General features: G+C 41.5%; 1 protein-coding gene across 1 annotated transcript in view; it reads right to left on the reverse strand.

The window, feature by feature from the left end:
- TENM2 (teneurin transmembrane protein 2) overlaps positions 1-15,969 on the reverse strand; it is a gene marked incomplete at both ends in the record, with an annotated part of 1,201,679 nt that overhangs the window by 976,530 nt on the left and 209,180 nt on the right. The gene's annotated exons all lie outside the window — the stretch shown is intronic.

Consider the following 15,969-nt stretch of genomic DNA (forward strand, 5'->3'; position numbering starts at 1 on the left):
AGTATGGTTGTTACATAGTCAATCAACAAACATTTTCTAGCCCCTACAAACAGCAGCCACTCAAATCAGATGGCTTAAGTTTAGTTCTCTTCCATTCCTTACATACAAGGGGCCTGTCCTTAGTAGGGTAACTAAACCCTCTAAACCTTGGTAGTCCTTAAGAGTAGTGATGATTTTCATGTACAAATCTCATAGGTTATGATGAGACAGTAATTGTTCAGTACATTTAAGCTACTAACATTATTGTTACAACTCTTTTGTCTCTGTCTTAGACAAAAAGGAGAGTACTATGGTGATAGAGAATTGGGGAAATGGATGATGGTGACAGAAAATTCCAAAAAGACAGAGTTTTCAGAATAATTGCTTGGCCTGGGGGCTAAGTCAGTCATGCAAATGGCAAATTTTCAAGCTGAGCTCTTAGCCACTTCTTTGTTTTGTTTCCTCAACACTTGGCTTAGCTGGTATTTCTGCATCTCTCTATGAAAGTTACCTGTGAACAAGAAGCTGTGATAGGTCATACAACCAGGGATGGGTATGTTTTTAGATGACAGAGGACTGTCTGGTCTTTAAAAAGAAAAAGAAAAAAAAAAGATTCTTCTCTCTTAAGGAAAAAAAAAAAAACAACTATGATATACCAGAATTAAATCAGCTCCGAAAAGCCAAGGAATCACTCTCCACTAAGGGTGACTGAGGAGTAGGAACTCAGTACCCATTGTGTATAGAGGGCAGGGGAGTAGAGGCTAGCAGAGGGCACCTGGTTTGAGATAAGGAACAAAAGGGTTGGACCCACCATTCTGATCCAGAAAGTAAGACTTATGGATAAGGGCGAAGATCTAATTGAAATGTGCCTTCATCGTGCTCTACGAAATGTCCATTGCTCATATCCGAAACTTAGCAAATCTAGTACAAGGAGTCAGTTTACTACCTTCATGTATGAACTGAACTCAGAGACACCAAACTTCCATCAGACACACCTGAACCCCATGTAGGACTCTGGATGTTCTCTCTCTTGAGCAACCCTGGATGGCTTTTACCTATTCTCCCTGCTGCCGCTCTAACTACCTTAGGATCTGTTTCCCACAGAGAAGCCAGGGACTTCTCTACAAGTTAAATGATATACTGCTCTGCAGCTGAAAATCCTCCAGTGAATTCCCACTGTCCACTTGGCTTTACTTATCTATGATCTCTGTACCTGTTTTTTCACTTTTAAAATTGGGGAGATATTGAATGGATACATGTATGGTGCATGAAAGAATTCCTGGTACTTCATAAGTACTCAACCAGAAAGTATTATAATTAAAAAAACAAGACACGACAAAACTCTATGAAAGAAGGTGGCTTCTGTTCATTTCATTCCTGACCCAGTCCCTTTATAAAATGTGCTGAATCCCGTACATAGAATGCTGAATTCTTCTAATTCTGTTAAAGACTGAAAGCAAGTAGCTTAAGCTACTGCATAATTTAACGTTCTTCGACTAATCATTCTCCTGAGATGTAAACCAAGGTTGAACAAATGTTAAGTTGTTCACACAGATATTAATTTTCTATGTTTTATGGCTTTGCGATCAAGTCGCTTGTGTTTCCTGAAAAGGGTTAATAAAAGGACCTTGTAAAGGTTTTCTGAGAACCGAGGCTGAAATTATAGCTGTGTTATCATTGTTGTTTTTGTTAGCCACCCAGCAAATAAGCAGGATGTGTGCTTAGAGGATCTAGAAAAGAAGCAAAACTTGTTGGCTTTCACTCAGGGTTTGGCTAAAAACACATCGTGACATGCACGGCACAGGCACGTCCTAGAAAGCTCTCCGGGTACCAGAGGTGGCCAAGAGGCAGCTCTGGCTTGGTGTGGCACCAAGATCACTTGATCATGCCTGAGAATGCGGCGGGGGAGGGGGTGGGGGGGTGGTCTCGCAAAGCCAGCCCTGAGTAAAAAAAAACCTGAGCCTTCCGATGTTCTTTCCCAATCTGCCATGGTCAAACCGAAACACAGGGGGAAAGCTGCCCTGTGGGGAGGTGAAAAGGGGATGTGGGGGCTGCGGGCAGAGCTTGGGGACCGGATGTGATCCCTCCAGATTCTAATGTGTGATGGGAATCCCCTGTTCAACAAATATTTATTAAATGTCCCCGTGCATGGCGCTCTGGCTGGTATTAAAGGGGACGGAAAGTTGAATGAGGCACTGTCTTCGTCCTCAAGGAACTTGCAGGGTAAGCCTGCTATTCTGCACTTTCTGAGATCTGATATAATAGCTTCTAAGGGGAAAGAGCAATATCAGGTTTGTTAGGCATGCAGTTAGAAATCTCACATGCACTACAAACAACAAGAACAAAAAACAACCAACCAGGTAACTCTGTATTTTTACAACTTTTATGTAAAACTATTCTAAAATTAAAAGTTTATTAAAAGTTTTTGAAAAACCAACCAACCAAAGAAACAGGAAAGAAAAGTACATTTCTTTTGCAAACAAAATCCATAAAAACAAATCACAAACCTTCTAAAATTTAGTAAGTACCAAGCCACATTTTTATCACAAGCTCAACGCCTTCTTTTTAAATCAACCGTTTCCCAGCTAAGAAGTCCTACGCTGGCAGCTTCAGGAGCTACATCTTTGCTATAGATAGTCTTCTTTTGGCCTACATGACGATGCTTAAAACGCTTTAGCTGCCAAAGGCCTTAACCAACTTTGCCCTGAAAGCAGATGCTGAGAAAAAATCTTGTGAACAAGTATATTATTTGGGAAGTGATTCAAAGGAACAAGAGTGAAGGACAGGATGAAAAACAGGACAGGAGGGAGCACCAATATAAGAATCTGTCATAGAGTTGGTCATTGCTGTGGGTGTTTAGTGATGGTGGAGCTGGAACCTTAGGCTGTGCTTCTCAGGGTGAAGGGGAGGGGCATTTATCCTTAGCTTCCTATCCACTGGCTTCCGAACTTATTGGTCAAGCGAGCCCCACAGCTGCCAACGGTGGACATTCTTACACTCCACTGTCCCCGTCCTTAACGGCATTCAGTACTTTATCATCAGAAAATTCCGGGGCAGGAGATGAGGCCAGCATGTGTGCAGAGCCTACTTAAACTGCCCCAGGAGTGGCCATTCCAGCAACATTTGGGATTAACATATACGCACTACTATATATAAAACAGATGATCAAAAAGGACCTACTGTATAGCACAGGGAACTCTACTCAATATTTTGTAATAACCTATATGGGAAAAGGATCTGAAAAAGAATGAATACATGTATAACTGAATCACTTTGCTGTACACCTGAAACTAACAAAGTTGTAAGTCAACTATACTCCAATAAAATTAAAACAAAGAAGCAATGTGAACCACAAAAAAAAATAAAATCTGAGAATTTTATGAAAATAAAATCCAGATTTCTCACCTTTCTTGAAAAGTCGGAAGATCTAACAACACTAGAGCTGAATTCCCAAAGGCACCAAATTGCCAGAGCTGAGAGGCACAGTCCAAGTCAGGACAGTCTCCACCGTGACACATGGGTGAAAACCCAGTCTGCTTGGTTTCTTGATACGTTACCCTCCCTGTGAGTGTCAGACTTTCAACCTCACTTGAACTATTCTCAGGCTCAAGAACTATTCACATTGAAAAGCAGGTAGGAACCCAATATTAACATTATCCTTCCTCAGGTGAAGGCTTCCCCTTTCACCATACATGTAACCTGGCTGTCTTTCTTCCGAGGGTAGGTTTCAATTTGTCGTGACTGCTTTGACAATGAAGATGCTGGATCAATTGACACAATTAATTGATTACATGCTACATTCCAAGCCAGGTGCTCAAATTAAACCTCGCTTTTAATGTTTAACAAAATGTACAACAAGAAGCAGGGGTTCTAGAAGAATCAGTCCCTTTGCTTCTTCTGACTCATAACAAATAGGTGGACCCTGGCAACCAGGGACCTATGATAACTGATACAGAGTCAAATGGTTGCTCATTATTGGTTTGGTTCGGAAACGTGAGGTAATGCGCTCCTGGCTACATGGCATTTATTAACCAAAACCCTCTAAGAATTATGAGGTGCTATTAAAACTGGAATTAGGGGCTTCTGCATGAAAAGTGAGATTCCAAGTCACTATGCTAAGCATAAAGCCCTGTAAGCTTGAAATGCTATTAGTTACCAAAGAAATTGTTACAATCTGTAGTCTGTGTCCTGTTGCACTCAATCCTTTGAGATGTTTCATTTATATAAAAGTACAGTTTTAAAAACACTCATGCCTATATCCAACTCTGCACCCCTCCTCCACTCCCCCACCAGAGGGTCTGATTGAATCGGCTTGGGCATGGGGACTTTTCAAAACTCCCCAGAAGAGTCTGATGAGTTGCCACTGGTCCAGAAACAGAAATGAAGTGAGGGGGTGGCCCCACTTGCTGTCCCCTCACTGCTCAGCTAGGGCAACTCAGCACTTTGCTGTAGCCTCCCTGCTGTTCAAGCTCTCGGTTTGTGAAGCACAAAGTGTTAACTGGGTCATCTCCTGGCTGGGCTTTTGCAACCAATATAAATGGGGGTCAAGAGTGTGAGCTTTAACTGAATCGCCACTGTGAACTAAGGAACATTTGAACCCGAGGTTCCCAGGTGGACGGGGACCTTTTTAAAGTTGATGGGGTCACCTGAATTTGCAGTCATTTGGAGAGGGCTTTTGGGGGGCTATGGATATTTATCCTGCAGTTGACTGGATCTTTTTTTTTTTTTTTTTGAGGACATTAAAGTAATATTCCTCTCTTCTGTCAATATTCCGGCTACAGCAAATAGATCCATAGAAACAAATTTAATCCACTGGAATGACTCTCTAAATAAATTCAACATTTTGGTTCACAGTGCTGCAAATAAATTGAGCGCTTTAATTCCCCATATGTGGAGTGGACCTGAACTGTACAAGGAGAGACAGAGAGGCACCTATTATACAGTCAAGGTGGCCATGGAAGAGGGGGAATTGAAAAGGAGGCAGTTCAAACTATTTTTAAAATAAAATGCATCCCACTGGGACAGCAACTGCCCGATGCCTACTATTCAGAAATCAGGGTGAACAAAGGGAAGCTTCACATTTGGTGGTTCTGGCCAAAGAAAAAGATCTGGAAGAGGGAGAAGAATAACAGGTTCAGCCGAGAATATAACAGAGCCCATCTGACTTTTCTGTGTGTGTGTGTTTGTGTTTTTTTTTCCATTCCCAGAAAGATCTTTCTATCCTGGAGAAAATGTGTTAAAGATAATTCTCATAGTAACTTTGGTAAAATATTCCAAATATTATAAAAGGCTATTGGACATTATTAAATAAGTCTGTGTTGCACTTATTTTAATATCTTTGCACACACTCAGTATTTGTTCTGATGGCTCCCAGCAGAGATTTATTACTAAAGTAGATCTGACTTGAGGTTGAATGGAAAGGAAAGCAGGAGGAATACTGAGTAACTTGGTGTTACGATGGAGTTTGGCTGCAGCAGAAAAAGAGGTTTTGTGAGATACGTGTGCCGATTAAGGTGCTCAAGAAATGAATGTGAATTCACGTTGGATAGACACCAGCCCCCTCCTCTTCATATGTCCCTAGGGATGCTTCTGGAATTGTCAGGGCTGAAAATTAAATTAAAAACCTAAAAATGTGACACTGAAAATGTAATGTTTCCTTTGATAATATCAGCATGACGATTCGTCAACGGGTGGGGCAGCATCCCTCCTGGACCCAGACTGTAAGGCATCCTGAGACAGACGCAGGCAATTAATTACTCGACCTCTCACAGGGCCGTTTTTCTAAAGCTTCCGGTCGGAATTATATCCTGTCACCAATCGCATTGCACCAAAGGCTCCCTACACGTAGGACATAGTAGGTCCCTGCAGAGACAGGACTGCAGTATGTAGCACCAGCCTAGAAAAGCCAATAGCATCACTGGATCGCCAATACTCTGAAAAAGCAAATGGTAGTGAAACTCAATATATGTGCATCCAAGTGTGTTGCAGAAAACTCTTGCAGGTTGGCATTTCACAATGTGAGATTTGATACTGTCCTGCTTGACAGAAACACAACCCAGATTTCTAAGTGGATTCCTCTTCTGAGTCATGGAGCTTTAAATTCTTCTCATTAGAACAGGAAACAAGCCACTGATAAAAATAAATTCTCTTGTTGCAGCCTCCACCAGTCAGAACAGAAAGCTGCAAAGCACTTTGTTGATCTCCTATTCACAGGAGTCCTAGCATCCACATGCTGGGGAGGCTGAGTCACTCATAAAGAGCTAATGCCAACAGTAACAGGAAGGGCCAGCAGGATTCCGAGGGCTGAGCTCTCTCCACAGAGGTGATCCGGAGGTTAAGCCTTGTGGGACTAACAGATCTGGAATAGGCAGGTAGATACTCTACAAGGAAGGAGTGTGGACACGGGAAGGTTCATGCTCTTTCGCAATGGCAACAGCCTAGAGGGCCCTGGCATGCAACATAAGTGACTGAAGAGGAGGACGGGTGCTAAGATAAAAAGCAGTGATGGGGCCCCTGCAGCGAACGGGAACGTGAATGTATTGGCTATGCACATGCCATTCTAAACGTCTAACGCAACCTGTAGGCCACCTAGGGGCCAAGCATGGCCTGTGCGCCTTGACGTCGTGACCTCTGATTTAGGGGATGAAAAGGAAGCCAACTCTTGGTAGTGGAGTGGGAAATAAGACAGGTGCTGTTTTATTCATTTTTACCTGGAATGAATGCTAAGTCAAATTTAGACTAAGTAGAGCATCGAAAGGAAAGTAAGTTTTTTTCTACTCTCTCTGCAGGATCTTTGGCCTCTTCCTGTCCATTGATTGCCTGTGTTCTCACATGAACCCCTTTATCTATGCTCCTTGTATATTCTTTCCTGGCTGATCACACCAAGTCCCATAAAATTATTAGCTGTCAACTCCTAAATCTCTATCCAGCTCAAGCATCTCAGCAGAATTTCAGAGCTGTACATTTAACTGCCTATTAGACATCTACACGTGCATGGCCTAAGGGCACTTCAAACTCGAAAGGTCCACAGTTACACATCCTATCTTAACCCACGAACCAGCCCCTCCTCTGTTTCAAGCCCCAGTGATGAGCAGGAACATTTAGTCAGTTGCCATAACCAGAAACTTCGGCAATGTCCTGGACTCCTCTTCCCTCCCTCACCTTGCTTGCCCCCTCAGTTGCCAGAAAAGTATTGATTTCATATTCTCAGCATCCTCTGCTTTGCTAGTCAAGTTACCAACTGGCAGGAATAAAATACCCACTCAGGCACACACACACATCTGGTATGAGTTCCTGATTTATTTAGCCAATAAGAGAAAACGAGCAATGTACTGTGGTCACACAGGGCAGCAGATGAAACATAATCCTTTTCCTATATTTTCCTTGCCCTGGATCCATATGAGGTACTCTGTTGCTGGTGCTACTCTTTGCACAGGCAGGCTAATAAGAGTGAGAAAAACATCCAAATTCTTATAATACCACGTTTCTGTACTCTGGCTTGTGTTGCCATTCCAGGGGAACTTGAACTAACAATCTTAGGCATTTCCGTTTAAGAGATTATTTACAAGCAGTGACCTTCTCTGGCTCTTTAAGTAATTTTGGCATCAGGAAGGCAGTATTCTCTCTGCAGGAGAAGAGAACGGTCAATGCCCAAGAGATCCAGAACATTATGCCTGCCTCCACTTTTACAGGGTCCTAAAAAGTCAACAGTCTTTGTTCCCCAACAACATCTCTCAAGTCATCTCGACTATCCCAGTTCAGGTACCAGGCTCCCTTGCCTAAATAAAACACAGCCTCCTACCCCACTTCACTGACCATCTTGTCTCCCTGTAACATACTCCATCAACTGGAGCAAGCATCGTTTCTCTGAAATGCCTTCAGGAGCCAGTTTCTCTCTCCCACTCCATCTCCTCTGTCCCCACACCACATTCAGCTAACCTGAACTTCTTTTAGATCCTTGGAACAACTCATCTTTGTCCCATCCAGATCTTTGCATATGTTCTATCTTTTGCCTGAATGCTCTTTCTTGCCTCTTTGATCACCCACCTCTTCCTCATCCTTCAAGGGTATGAAAGGATGTCACAATTTCTGAGACCCCTGATGCACAATTCTGGGTTAGATACCTCTCCAAAGCCATCCAGTATTTTCCCTTTTGTGCTGTTTATCAGACCATATCTAGTTCTACATCTATTATTTCTTTCCTCTTTAGGATTGCTGAGTTTTGTGAGGTTAGTGACCATGTTTGCCTTATTCACTGCTGTGTCCCATAACTTAACACGATTGCCTCGCGGGCACCCCTTAAAAATACGGCAGTGCTTCAGATGTAGAGAACACATGTATGGACAACCAAGGGGGGAAAGCGGCGGGGGTGGTGGTGGTGGGATGAATTGGGCAATTGGGATTGACATGTATACACTGATGTGTATAAAATGGATGACTAATAAGAACCTGCTGTATAAAAAAATAAATAAATAGAACAAAATTTAAAAATTCAAAAATAAATAAAAAAAAATAAGGCAGTGCTTTAGGAACTCAAAGACTATCCATGATACAAAAAGGCATGCCAGGGGAATGACTGATGCAAAAAGGCAATTTAAATGGTCAAGCAGTGGGACAATATTGAAATGTTGGACGCTTCCCATGGGATGAGAAACTTGGAAATAAAATAAATTAAGAAAGATAACGGTCACGACATAGTGAACATCGATATAAAGAAGCCAGGGGGAAAAAAAGACAGTCTTAGAAGATTCTACCTTAAAAGCTGGAGTTATGATACCATCCCCCAAAACGGGGGGAAAAAATGAAAACAGATTTTGAGGAAAATAAAATTAAGTTTTCTACTGGATTTTCTATGAAAAATATTCCAAGGGCAGTTGGGAACGCAGACATGGGAGCTTGGAAAGACTGCACTTGTTTCAGACTTGAGTGCCACTAGTATTGGAGGCATGTATTATCAGGCCGGTCAATATTCTTTACCTATGTCTGATATCTGAACATTTATTTTTATATCCTATATGGCATTTATTCCATCAGCCTTAGAAAGTACTCACTATAAGCTACCTCTAGGTACAGCCTAAGCCCAAGACATGGCCAACTGAAGTCAGAGTGACAGAGGAATGAGCATGTGTCCCATGCCAGGCCCATCTGAATCTTCCTTAGCAATGTTCTGCTGATGACTGCAGAAGACTGTTTCCAATGATGCTACTCAGGGAAGAGATATGAGAGTGGGGCTATCAACAGACAACTTCCAACAGATCTCTCTCCAAAGTAAAGCCAAGTAAAGAGAATGAGAAAAAAGACTTCAGTGTGAGGCCAGATGTATTGCTAGATTCTCCAATGACATAAGACAAAGCAACAGATTTTTTCATAAGCTAATTTCAGTTGAGATATTATCCTACTTGTAACTCAAAGAGTCTTGAGAAGCAGAAGCAGTGAACATTCATATTGTACAAACGAGACTGTTCTAAAGGAAGTGCCATGGAGAAGAAAGAGGGAAGGTCTCAGGTGAAATGGAGAATTACCGCGGAAAAAGAACAGGAAAAGGAAGACAATTCAAAGAAACTTAGATCCAAAGTTGAATGCAAAATTGACTGTAGATAATTACTGAAAGAATAACAACTGGGGAACATGAAGACTGTAATCCTAGAAGGGCAGTGAATACAACAATGAAAATCCAGATAAGTTCAACTCTCTAAGTGAAAAGGACTCTAAATTATTACATGTAGAGTGATGAGAATTAAATAATTTTCATCCAGAGTTTATATGCATAAAATCTTCTTGTAATTTAAACCCATTCCTAAGATTTACATGCCATTTATATGCTATAAAACAAACATCTTAAAAAAAAATTGTATCCAGTGACACTACCTTAGAGCATTTTTCCAATCTTTTTCTTTTTTTACTTGTAAAATTGTCGGACTAGCAACTCTTACAGTGTGTTGGCATCAGCTGACAGTTGCTACATGTATTTGTCATTCCGTTCTAAAAATAGGGAAATAACCTGTGAGTTATGCTCATCTTTGGGAGCAAAAGGTACGGTGCGTAGGGAGTCAAACACACGCTATCAACAACTGGAAGAGAAATTCTGGCTTTGAAGATGTCACAAGTTTTGCAAGTCACAGGAAACAAATCGAAGGTGTGGACATGGGAAGAAGGGAGATTTCTCTCACACACAATATTGTAAGGGTTGGAGGGAAGACGATCACCACTCTTGCTGACAATAGTATTAAAACAGTAGTAATCATAACTGCTAGCATGTATTCAGCACTTTATTAAAAGAAAGACAACATCCATAGCATACATGCATAATCGTAAGAAAGGATCCCAATAATCCTATTGATAGAAACATTTACAAGAATAGAAAATAAGACTTAGTCTAGTCTGTGCTCTAGAATGTGATCAAGGTCATACTGATCAAACACAGCAACTCTGGGATACAGACACAGTTTAACTCTGGGTCTGCACTGTTAACTGCTCTCCCATATGCCTTTCAGATGAAGCAACAAGCATTCAAGTTAGCCAGCAAGAAGATAACAGATCATCTTACATTGAAATTTTGTAGAGCCCTTCTTTTTCTAAAGGTTATTTTTTTTTTTAAAGCAACAACACAACCAAAGACTAAGAAGTAAAACACTATTCTCAGTTGAGGTATGAAAAGAAGTCTTGCCTAGGGGTGGAAGAATAAATGGAAAGCAATCTTCTCAAGGTACTGGTCAGCCTTCCAAATACTGACCAACCAAACTCCTGAACTTCCCTAAAACATAATGGTTTATTGTGGCAGATAAATTGAAAGGCTGGGGTTTTCAAAATAGAACCTAACTGTTGCTTTGGGTACAGTGGAAAAATAACTATTTTAACACAATGGTATAAACAGAAATGCTCACAGGTTTCCAATGTACTTCAACAATTATAACATACATTAATTGAATCGATACAGGTAACACTTGAGTTTACTGGTAGTTCATGAGTTTTCAGCTCATTAGCACATGTTTAATTTATGCTATGCCAAATTACACAGAGCAAAAACGTATTGCCCAAATTATTTTAAAGATCACAAGAGTGGAAATTAGTTTATGAAATGCCAAAATCAAACCTAGCCTCAAATGTGTACGTGTGTGTGTTGATGTATTTTTAAAGGGTATGAGGGGGTTAGTGAAAGTTGTTTCTGTGCTACATCTGATGGAGAGAAGAGATGCAAGCATCCTTTCAAAAATCCAGTCTTCCTCTAGTTCTTTCTTCAACCTTGACCCAAACAGACAGCCTGAGGTACAGAGACAGAATTCAATCTTGGCCCCCTCTCAAGGGACTTGCACCACTAACTGGAAAGAAGGGCTGTTAGAGGGGTGAGAAGCCTGGCGGAACTCTCTGGCCCACTGAGCCTTGGCTATAGCCCAGAAACCAGTCCGTTCTGCTTACCTAAGCAATAGCATTTAGAGAGTGACCCCTTTCTTGGTTAGTGCTCCGGGATGAGAGGTGGTGCAAAAAGCAATGACCTAGGGGAGGGAAGAGAATCAGTGTTCACAGCCTGGCGCACATACTGACACTGGGAGCTTTCTCCTACAGGGGTGGGTGGTGGAGAAGCACTGTAGGAAGGTAGGCTTCCGGGGAGTTTGGGATAGTTGTGCACATGGAGGGGAATGGGCGAGAACAGGAATCTAGATCAGCACTGAGGCTGGTGGTGCTCATTCTATGTTCCATCAACATTAGGGATTATACTTCCTATACTGAGAAAGGCTTATAGGTGTTGATACCTAAAAGGTTTCTCCATTGAATTTCATGGCCTTTGACTGAAGCTGAATGGCTTGTTCTCATTGGTTTACTTATTTATTTGAGAAGTGCTCAAACATAACGGTTTAAAACACAGCTCTTGAATCCAGCTCCCTGGATGTGAAACCTGTCTCCAGTTCTTCCTATGTTGGTGACCTTGGATGACGTATTTAATCTCCCCATGCCTAGGTTTCCTAATCCATAAAAAAAGGGATTAATAATAGTACCTACCGTACAACATTGCTCTGAACATTGACTGAATTACTACAAGTAAAATGCTTCGACAGGCACCTGACATGAAGAAAGTCTCCATAATTGTTAGCCATTATTCCTTTGTTATTATGATTGTTGTTGTTTAATACATCTGAAGACTGGACAGTAATCCTGGTGAAGCACAGAATTAGACCAGAGTCACAGGTACATAAATATGCAAAAGCAGAGTTCAAAGCTAACTTTAGGCTCCTAAGCCATGGGAGGATGTCTTGTATATCACACTGTTCTACACCCTAACTTCAGGGTCCAAAAGAACAAGCTGATACAACCTGCCTGGGAGCTTGGCTGACCTACGTTATTCAAAGTGGCATCTATTTCAAAGATTAGGCTGCGACTGGGTCTGCCCAGGGATCAGACCACTGGTCACTTTTGTCAGGCGCATTAACTCTCAGACCACTAGGATGCTATTTAGTGCAGGATTAGTCATTTACTAATTACTAATGACTCCAGCGGCCATAGACCTAAGGTCAATAATTTTCTCCCTTCACACCAGGAGGATCCAGCACAGAGAGGCCAGACAGGTAATTTGCATTGTCTCTTCGTAGGAGAAGAGACCCACAACAGAAGGAGGCAGAGGAGGATTCTGTGTTGAAAGCAAGCAAAGAAGTTTTACTTTGACAGGAGTTTCCATAAGCTTCTCAGGGGAACATGTGGCTCATCTCTCCTGCTGGGACCTGGCAGGTTCTCACATTTGATACTTGCTGCCAGCCAGTTGGGGAAACAGGAAAAGGTCTGACCCGGGCCCCAAATCACTTCTGCTAGCTGGCAAGTCTTTTCCCCTCTGAGCATCTGGAGAGTCATCCAACTGTGTGTGCCAAACTTGCTTGTATGTGAGAAGCGCGTTTGTTTTATGATCAGTGCCTTGGGTTTTAAATAAGAATACCGTAGGAGATGATCCCGCTCTGATCCTTGCTAATGTACCTCTAGGCTAATAAGTGCCGAGGTGATCCTCCTCTTTGATTTCATGAATAAGAAAATAAAATGGGAAATGCATGACAGTTTTTAAAAAGTACTGTTATTACTGGGTGTAAATTTGTTTTAATCCTCTCTGGAGTGGCTAGGTTTCACTTTAAAAGTGCTGCTTGCCGGGCGTCCCTGGTGGCACAGTGGTTGAGAGTCCGCCTGGCGATGCAGGGGACACGGGTTTGTGCCCCGGTCTGGGAAGATCCCACGTGCTGCGGAGTGGCTGGGCCTGTGAGCCGTGGCCGCTGAGCCTGCGCGTCCGGAGCCTGTGCTCCGCAACAGGAGAGGCCACAACAGTGAGAGGCCCGCGTACCGCAAAAAAAAAAAAAAAAAAAGAAAAGAAAAGAAAAAAAAAAAAGTGCTGCTTGCCAGATTGCATCTCCTGTTCCTCCTCTCCTTAAATATGTGCTTATTTACTTCCTGCAGAGTTCAATTTTAGAACCCATCAAAGTAGATCCACTCAGACTGACTACATTTTCATGCATAAATTCATAGATGTCTTCAGAAGGAATTGCACTTGCATATGCAAATACTTCCAATGCCTTTTCATTTCTACTTTTGGCCTGCACAGTTTTTAATTCATGCAAACACATTACACAAACAAATATGGGCTCAATAACAACACAAGGCATGTATGAATTGTTAATTGCAAAGCTAGCAGTTTGATATGGCCAAGCGACTTCCATTATTATCAATGGAGAGGAACAAGATTAAACAGGAAGAATAAAGGTATATATGAAAATAAAATCCCAAGCACTTGGTTTCATTTTATGTAAATATTAATAAGGGAAAAGGTGATAGGCAAATCCACATTTCAACAATAATCTGGGATCTACAGCTCAGTGCACAATGATCCAGAAGCCAGGATGCACCTTTAGTGAGACTTAGGAAGGAGAGGCCACATTTCAGCCCAGAATCACAAGAAACAAAAACGTATGCAGTAGTATCATAAATAAAACCAAAAGTACAGCAGAAAATGAAAGGCTTTCAACCGTGTTGAACGTGCATCACCTTTCAAAATATTTGAGTCTTGTATCAGAGATGCTCTTGGAAATAACAGGTAGGTGTCCTCATTTTTCATAGTGGATATTTAAGCCCTCCCTTAATTAAGCTGTGCTTCCTCATATATATATATATATATATATATTTCTTTTTTTTTTTCTCCAATTCCCACTACATGCACTTTGGGGTTGGGTGAGAATTTAACAAAGTAAAACACTTGTTGACGGTACTCACAGATCAAACACATTTGATACAGAACAATTTTCAAGGAACCCTCCCCCTGTTTGCAAAATGTTTCATTTACATGAAGGCAACTCAGAAAATAAGAGTGAAGATTAAATAAAAAGTGTATTCTGCAAGGGTCTACAATGGCAGTGGAAAAACAATTTTAGCTGCTTCTCCACTGATTTTGTTGAATATTCTATTAAATATAAAAGTTGAACCTAGGCTAAACAAGGAGAATTTGAGAACATGTTATTTTTAGAACAACCGCTGGATTATAGGATATATACATATATATTTCATATAAGTGGTGTTTTCTAATAGATAAGTAAAGTAACTTAAGGAAGCTAAGACACTGGGAATGGAATTCCAAGCTGCTATAGAGTAAATGTTTGTGACCCTCCAAAATTTTTTACATGAAACGAAAACCACAGTGGTATTTGGAGGTGGGACTTTGGGGAGGTAAGTAAGTTACAAGGGTGGAGCCCTCATGAATGGGTTCAGTGCCCTTTTTTTAAAAGAGGCCCCAGAGAGCTCTCTTGCCTTCTTCAGCTATATGAGGATACAGGAAAAGATGGCTGTCCGTGGGCCAGGGAAAGACCTCTCACCAGACCCCAAATCTGCCAGTCCCTTGACCTTGGACCTCCCTGCTTCCAGAACTGTGCAAAATAAATTTCTGTTGTTCATAAGCCACTGGTTCACGGTATTTTGTTACAGCAGCCTGAAAGGACTAAGACGCAAGCTAAGGCATCTCATGAGGAATTAAGTTAGTCGCAACATTTACTGACAGGGACATAGAACAAGAAGTACAGAATCGGTGTTATAAATACATGATGCAGTAACCCAGCAGGCAGGCCGTTGACCCTTGGCACAGGCAGAGCGACCCTTCCTGGTGCATTCACTGTATTTTTGTGCATACACTTGTAATTTTGCTAAGTCTTTATGTAAATCACATACACGGCAAGGCTGGTACACAAAGCACAACACATGGAGCCCGTGAGTCAACTCAGACACACTGCTTCTCAGGACTGTTTGTGCTTGAGTCTACCTGTCCATACATTTATAGCAACCCATGACAAGTGATAACAAAATTCTCCACGGACAGTGACTATGAAAAGAATGCCAACCGTTAGTGCTTGGAGCGAAAACATTCTCCTCCCCAAAGAAATCAAAATACTATATGAAAATTAAGTTTGTGTGAAAGTACATGGGAATTATATCAGTGGAACTGAAATTGGAATTCACCTGTGCTCCAAAACAAACAAAAAAATGTGTAACTCAGAATTAACATCACATTTTTTTTTGGGGGGGGGAAGAGAGAAATTAAACATTATTGTATCAGGGGTGTGGTTCAAATATGTTTTTATCATTATAGCATTTGTTCAAAGAGAATATAACCAAGAAGCCCAAAGTGAGAAGCAGGAGAAATTTGAACTCTGGGAGGCTTGTGTGCTGGTTTCAAGGAAAATAGTTTAAAAAAATCACAGATAATTCCATGTTCCTCAAGGTCAGAATCCGTGATGGTTTCAGGAATAACCCTCATGGGGTCAAGGGTCTGCTGCCTGTCACATCTGTCAAAACCTACCCTGGTAGGTCTCCAAAAGCAACTACCAAATTGTCAAAGAATTGAGTGTCTAGAACAAAAGAGGCCCTTGTATAATCCCCACAGGAGTTTGATATGGGTTAATGAGAAGATTGTTCTCTTAAACTAAACTTTAATGGGGAGTTGATGCCGGCCTGCTTTGCTCCCCATTTCTACCAACC

This window comes from Leucopleurus acutus, assembly GCF_964270905.1.
Source record: "Leucopleurus acutus genome assembly, chromosome: 3".
Taxonomy (NCBI): Eukaryota; Metazoa; Chordata; class Mammalia; order Artiodactyla; family Delphinidae; genus Leucopleurus; species Leucopleurus acutus.